The sequence below is a fragment of the Cyanistes caeruleus genome, unplaced genomic scaffold (genome assembly GCF_971803275.1).
Source record: "Cyanistes caeruleus unplaced genomic scaffold, bCyaCae1.hap1.1 HAP1_SCAFFOLD_138, whole genome shotgun sequence".
Taxonomy (NCBI): domain Eukaryota; kingdom Metazoa; phylum Chordata; class Aves; order Passeriformes; family Paridae; genus Cyanistes; species Cyanistes caeruleus.
The window spans coordinates 323,094-330,400 of NW_028255933.1; the positions used below are offsets into that span (position 1 = coordinate 323,094).

A 7,307-nucleotide genomic window follows, 5' to 3' on the forward strand; every position below is an offset into this window, starting at 1 on the left:
AGAAGGGAGCCTGGCTGGGGGCTGTGGCCCAGGCACTGGAACAGGGCTTGTGTGGCCCACAGCAAGCCCAGGCCAGGCCAGGGATGGCCAGCAGAATCCAGTGCATGGGCTAGCGTGTCCCTGAGCAGGAAGTGCCCAGCCCGGCCCCAGGCTGGCAGCAGGGGCCCCACTCTGCCTGTGGGGAGCACCTGCCTGTTCTGCTGCTGGCATCGGTCTTCATCCCAAGACCATGTCTTCCTCCTTGTCTTTAAGATCAATATCCATCTCTTCAATATAATCTTTCGTTTCCACCTCCATCTCTTCCTCTGTCTCGTACATATCCACATCCATCTCTTCCTCTCCACTATCCTCTCCGTCCACTTCCATGGCTTCTTCTCTATCAGTCTGTGTATCGACGTCCGTCTCCTCCTCTCCGTCTGTGCCAGCCTGCAGAGGTAGCAAAATTTCCCAGCCTGTCCCACAGAGCTCCAGCCCAGCCAGGCAGCTGCGAGGTGTCCGCCTCCGTGGAATAGCACCATACCTCTTTTGGAACAAATGCAGACATCCTGCAGGGATGGAGAGCAAAATCCAAGCGATGGGGAGCTTTGGGGACTGCTGGGGGAATCAGGGAGCAGGTGGCAACAAGGTGACAGGGGTAGGCTTGGAGCAGGGTGAATGAAGAGCGTGCTGGCACAAGGAGCCAAGGGTTGTGTTGTGGCCGTTGCTGGATGCTGGAAGTTCTAGCTGGAGCGTGCACTGTGACATCACCGCCAGGAGTTGAGGCCCAGGCTGAAGTGGACAACGGAGACCGTAGAATGAATGATGGAATCCCTGGGTGCTTGGGCTTGGAAGGGACCCTAAAGACCATCTTGTTCCAAGCGGAGCAATCTTCGCCCAGAATAGGTTGCTCAGAGCCCCGCTCCCAGCTGGCCTTGGATGTTGCCAAGGATGGAGCATCCCCAGCCTCTGTGCACAGCCTGGGTCAGTGGCCCAGCAGCCGGAGTGGAAAAGAGCAGCTTCATTAGATCCAACTTCAAGCTCACTCCTGGAATTGAAAGGCTTCTCCTGTCTGTGCCCATCTTTCCTAGAGCTGCAGGGAGGCCTCGCCAGCCCCCTTCTCTTTCCAGGCTGAGCATCCCCAGCCCCACACGGACAGCAGTCCGATGCGTGGCAGTCAAGGCTAAAGGGTAGCAAATGGCTACATCAGGAAGTGAGAGATGGAAGCTTTTGGAGATGGAAGCTTTACCTCTAAATGTAGAAAAGAAAGAAAAGTGGAGGGGGAAATGGTGGGACTCTGGCTCTGTTCTAACTGGCGAGGATTTTCTTCTCTTCTTTTCTGTCGTGCTAACCCAAGTTTTGTTGTTTGAAAGGAGGTTTAGCAAAATATCCATCGTCTTCTCCACTGCTGAAACACTGAACAACATCTGGGCAGGCTGAGGATGCAGAGCAAAACCTGCAAATATCTACTGCTGATCGTGATCCTGGGGAATGCAGCTAAAGCCAGCCAAAAGCAATTTCTGGAAAGTCAAGCCTGCTTTACGTTTTCTGGAGTTTGGTTGTGCCAACTTCACCAGTCATTTCTAAAAAAGGAAAAGAAACTCCAAGCAAAAGAGAGAAAAACACAAAGAAACCAACCCAAAGAAACCAATCAAACAAACAGATAAAACACCCCCAATCAAACCAAAGGCAATGAGAAGTTAGGACTAGTTGTAAGGATATCACAGCAGGCGAATGGCTGCTTCCTACTTGGATCACCATCCAAAGCCACCTAGAACAACTTCTCCAAAACATATCCAACAGCAGAAATGGAAAAAGTGATCCATGGCAGCTCTGCATTGTGGTGAAGGATGAGCATGCAGTGGTCCAGATGCAGCACTGCCCACCCTCCAGGCTGCTGTTTGCTCTGCTGAAAGACTCTTGCAGGACTGTGGCCCCTCTCCATGCAATGGAAATCATTGCCACAGCTCTCAGTTGAGGCACTGGCATTTCCAGAGCCAGATTCAGGCACAATCCTACTGCCTGCTGAGCATCTGGGAAAGGCGCTGAGCATCTTCAGGCCTAGAAGCACAAAAGAGCTCAGGCTCTCCCCGAACTGGGTTTTCAGGGCAGCTTTCCATATCTCTGCAAGATTTCTTCATCCCTCAACACGTCTGACTTTATGATGTCCAACGATGCATTTGGGTTTCTTCCGTCCTCTTGTGTGCCCGTGAGTAACCTTCCACGTGGATGAAGGAGATTGTGTACAGGACAATTGATTGCGGCATTGCCATTTGGCTTCACTGTCACTCAGTTGAACACGGTCCTTATCTAAGAAGGACTTCCAAGAAATGGGTAGGAGTTTTGGCTGTGAGAGGAGCAGAAAGCACATTTTCTACAGCAAATTGCTAGCTGATGCACTTTCCTCCCTGCCAAAATAGTGATTGCCATTCATCTTCCTGGGAAGAATGTAAAGACCCATTCAGAGATGCCAGGTTCAGCTGGCCTGTGGCTTTGTGTGCCTCATTTCACATGTCCAATTTCAAGGGCCACTAAAAGAGGCTCATGTTTGCCTTGCTACCCACAAGTGCTGTAGGTATTTCCAGGAGAAGAGGGAAAACATCGCTGTCCTGTGGTGTGGTAGAAATGCCACCACAACTGTGATTGTGTGAGCAAAGCCAGCCAGTGCTTTTTGGGGCAGCAGCAGCAGCGGAGAGTGTGGCAGAGCGGTTGTGATACTCTTTTTAGAGTCCTGCAAACATTGTTCCCGAAACAACCCACAGCTTTGCAAATGTGCCCGAGGAAAATGCAAAGAGAACTGGGGTGTGAAAATCAAGGACTGTTTATCTGTAGAAGAAAAGGAACAAGAATGAACTACACCACATATTTACACTGTAAGAATATTGGTAACAACAACAACAACAACAACAACAAACTATAGAACCTATTTACCTGAGAACAGCTCTAACAAGACTCTATGAAACGTATTTACAGACAACTTAAACAAACTCTAAAACCTCTATCCTGAACACAACAACTGTAAAACGCATGTACAGCAGGGTGGCATCTGTGTCTGTGATGTCCCTAAGTCCTGCAAGAAAAACAAGTAGCACGGTCAGTGCAGTCAGGCACGGAAGGGTGTTCCATGTGCTGCCGGGCTGGGACACTGGCCCAGTGGGACTCTGCTGCCAGAAGGGAGCCTGGCTGGGGGCTGTGGCCCAGGCACTGGAACAGGGCTTGTGTGGCCCACAGCAAGCCCAGGCCAGGCCAGGGATGGCCAGCAGAATCCAGTGCATGGGCTAGCGTGTCCCTGAGCAGGAAGTGCCCAGCCCGGCCCCAGGCTGGCAGCAGGGGCCCCACTCTGCCTGTGGGGAGCACCTGCCTGTTCTGCTGCTGGCATCGGTCTTCATCCCAAGACCATGTCTTCCTCCTTGTCTTTTAGATCAATATCCATCTCTTCAATAGAATCTTTCGTTTCCACCTCCATCTCTTCCTCTGTCTCGTACATATCCACATCCATCTCTTCCTCTCCACTATCCTCTCCGTCCACTTCCATGGCTTCTTCTCTATCAGTCTGTGTATCGACGTCCGTCTCCTCCTCTCCGTCTGTGCCAGCCTGCAGAGGTAGCAAAATTTCCCAGCCTGTCCCACAGAGCTCCAGCCCAGCCGGGCAGCTGCGAGGTGTCCGCCTCCGTGGAATAGCACCATACCTCTTTTGGAACAAATGCAGACATCCTGCAGGGATGGAGAGCAAAATCCAAGCGATGGGGAGCTTTGGGGACTGCTGGGGGAATCAGGGAGCAGGTGGCAACAAGGTGACAGGGGTAGGCTTGGAGCAGGGTGAATGAAGAGCGTGCTGGCACAAGAAGCCAAGGGTTGTGTTGTGGCCGTTGCTGGATGCTGGAAGTTCTAGCTGGAGCGTGCACTGTGACATCACCGCCAGGAGTTGAGGCCCAGGCTGAAGTGGACAACGGAGACCGTAGAATGAATGATGGAATCCCTGGGTGCTTGGGCTTGGAAGGGACCCTAAAGACCATCTTGTTCCAAGCGGAGCAATCTTCGCCCAGAATAGGTTGCTCAGAGCCCCGCTCCCAGCTGGCCTTGGATGTTGCCAAGGATGGAGCATCCCCAGCCTCTGTGCACAGCCTGGGCCAGTGGCCCAGCAGCCGGAGTGGAAAAGAGCAGCTTCATTAGATCCAACTTCAAGCTCACTCCTGCAGTTGAAAGGCTTCTCCTCTCTGTGCCCATCTTTCCTAGAGCTGCAGGGAGGCCTCGCCAGCCCCCTTCTCTTTCCAGGCTGAGCATCCCCAGCCCCACACGGACAGCAGTCCGATGCGTGGCAGTCAAGGCTAAAGGGTAGCAAATGGCTACATCAGGAAGTGAGAGATGGAAGCTTTTGGAGATGGAAGCTTTACCTCTAAATGTAGAAAAGAAAGAAAAGTGGAGGGGGAAATGGTGGGACTCTGGCTCTGTTCTAACTGGCGAAGATTTTCTTCTCTTCTTTTCTGTCGTGCTAACCCAAGTTTTGTTGTTTGAAAGGAGGTTTAGCAAAATATCCATCGTCTTCTCCACTGCTGAAACACTGAACAACATCTGGGCAGGCTGAGGATGCAGAGCAAAACCTGCAAATATCTACTGCTGATCGTGATCCTGGGGAATGCAGCTAAAGCCAGCCAAAAGCAATTTCTGGAAAGTCAAGCCTGCTTTACGTTTTCTGGAGTTTAGTTGTGCCAACTTCACCAGTCATTTCTAAAAAAGGAAAAGAAACTCCAAGCAAAAGAGAGAAAAACACAAAGAAACCAACCCAAAGAAACCAATCAAACAAACAGATAAAACACCCCCAATCAAACCAAAGGCAATGAGAAGTTAGGACTAGTTGTAAGGATATCACAGCAGGCGAATGGCTGCTTCCTACTTGGATCACCATCCAAAGCCACCTAGAACAACTTCTCCAAAACATATCCAACAGCAGAAATGGAAAAAGTGATCCATGGCAGCTCTGCATTGTGGTGAAGGATGAGCATGCAGTGGTCCAGATGCAGCACTGCCCACCCTCCAGGCTGCTGTTTGCTCTGCTGAAAGACTCTTGCAGGACTGTGGCCCCTCTCCATGCAATGGAAATCATTGCCACAGCTCTCAGTTGAGGCACTGGCATTTCCAGAGCCAGATTCAGGCACAATCCTACTGCCTGCTGAGCATCTGGGAAAGGCGCTGAGCATCTTCAGGCCTAGAAGCACAAAAGAGCTCAGGCTCTCCCCGAACTGGGTTTTCAGGGCAGCTTTCCATATCTCTGCAAGATTTCTTCATCCCTCAACACGTCTGACTTTATGATGTCCAACGATGCATTTGGGTTTCTTCCGTCCTCTTGTGTGCCCGTGAGTAACCTTCCACGTGGATGAAGGAGATTGTGTACAGGACAATTGATTGCGGCATTGCCATTTGGCTTCACTGTCACTCAGTTGAACACGGTCCTTATCTAAGAAGGACTTCCAAGAAATGGGTAGGAGTTTTGGCTGTGAGAGGAGCAGAAAGCACATTTTCTACAGCAAATTGCTAGCTGATGCACTTTCCTCCCTGCCAAAATAGTGATTGCCATTCATCTTCCTGGGAAGAATGTAAAGACCCATTCAGAGATGCCAGGTTCAGCTGGCCTGTGGCTTTGTGTGCCTCATTTCACATGTCCAATTTCAAGGGCCACTAAAAGAGGCTCATGTTTGCCTTGCTACCCACAAGTGCTGTAGGTATTTCCAGGAGAAGAGGGAAAACATCGCTGTCCTGTGGTGTGGTAGAAATGCCACCACAACTGTGATTGTGTGAGCAAAGCCAGCCAGTGCTTTTTGGGGCAGCAGCAGCAGCGGAGAGTGTGGCAGAGCGGTTGTGATACTCTTTTTAGAGTCCTGCAAACATTGTTCCCGAAACAACCCACAGCTTTGCAAATGTGCCCGAGGAAAATGCAAAGAGAACTGGGGTGTGAAAATCAAAGACTGTTTATCTGTAGAAGAAAAGGAACAAGAATGAACTACACCACATATTTACACTGTAAGAATATTGGTAACAACAACAACAACAACAACAACAAACTATAGAACCTATTTACCTGAGAACAGCTCTAACAAAACTCTATGAAACGTATTTACAGACAACTTAAACAAACTCTAAAACCTCTATCCTGAACACAACAACTGTAAAACGCATGTACAGCAGGGTGGCATCTGTGTCTGTGATGTCCCTAAGTCCTGGAAGAAAAACAAGTAGCACGGTCAGTGCAGTCAGGCACGGAAGGGTGTTCCATGTGCTGCCGGGCTGGGACACTGGCCCAGTGGGACTCTGCTGCCAGAAGGGAGCCTGGCTGGGGGCTGTGGCCCAGGCACTGGAACAGGGCTTGTGTGGCCCACAGCAAGCCCAGGCCAGGCCAGGGATGGCCAGCAGAATCCAGTGCATGGGCTAGCGTGTCCCTGAGCAGGAAGTGCCCAGCCCGGCCCCAGGCTGGCAGCAGGGGCTCCACTCTGCCTGTGGGGAGCACCTGCCTGTTCTGCTGCTGGCATCGGTCTTCATCCCAAGACCATGTCTTCCTCCTTGTCTTTTAGATCAATATCCATCTCTTCAATATAATCTTTCGTTTCCACCTCCATCTCTTCCTCTGTCTCGTACATATCCACATCCATCTCTTGCTCTCCACTATCCTCTCCGTCCACTTCCATGGCTTCTTCTCTATCAGTCTGTGTATCGACGTCCGTCTCCTCCTCTCCGTCTGTGCCAGCCTGCAGAGGTAGCAAAATTTCCCAGCCTGTCCCACAGAGCTCCAGCCCAGCCGGGCAGCTGCGAGGTGTCCGCCTCCGTGGAATAGCACCATACCTCTTTTGGAACAAATGCAGACATCCTGCAGGGATGGAGAGCAAAATCCAAGCGATGGGGAGCTTTGGGGACTGCTGGGGGAATCAGGGAGCAGGTGGCAACAAGGTGACAGGGGTAGTCTTGGAGCAGGGTGAATGAAGAGCGTGCTGGCACAAGGAGCCAAGGGTTGTGTTGTGGCCGTTGCTGGATGGTGGAAGTTCTAGCTGGAGCGTGCACTGTGACATCACCGCCAGGAGTTGAGGCCCAGGCTGAAGTGGACAACGGAGACCGTAGAATGAATGATGGAATCCCTGGGTGCTTGGGCTTGGAAGGGACCCTAAAGACCATCTTGTTCCAAGCGGAGCAATCTTCGCCCAGAATAGGTTGCTCAGAGCCCCGCTCCCAGCTGGCCTTGGATGTTGCCAAGGATGGAGCATCCCCAGCCTCTGTGCACAGCCTGGGTCAGTGGCCCAGCAGCCGGAGTGGAAAAGAGCAGCTTCATTAGATCCAACTTCAAG

The 7,307-nt window shown here is 51.4% G+C and overlaps 1 long non-coding RNA gene across 1 annotated transcript; it reads right to left on the bottom strand.

Annotated features, from left to right (window-relative positions):
• Window positions 1–1,022: 1,022 nt before the first annotated feature.
• LOC147645986 (uncharacterized) lies at window positions 1,023–6,985 on the bottom strand. Its single transcript, XR_015282035.1, has 5 exons — window positions 6,811–6,985; window positions 6,483–6,716; window positions 3,666–6,191; window positions 3,338–3,571; window positions 1,023–3,046 (listed from the first exon to the last, which is right to left on the bottom strand). It is a non-coding gene; the product is annotated as an uncharacterized LOC147645986 (long non-coding RNA).
• Window positions 6,986–7,307: the final 322 nt, after the last annotated feature.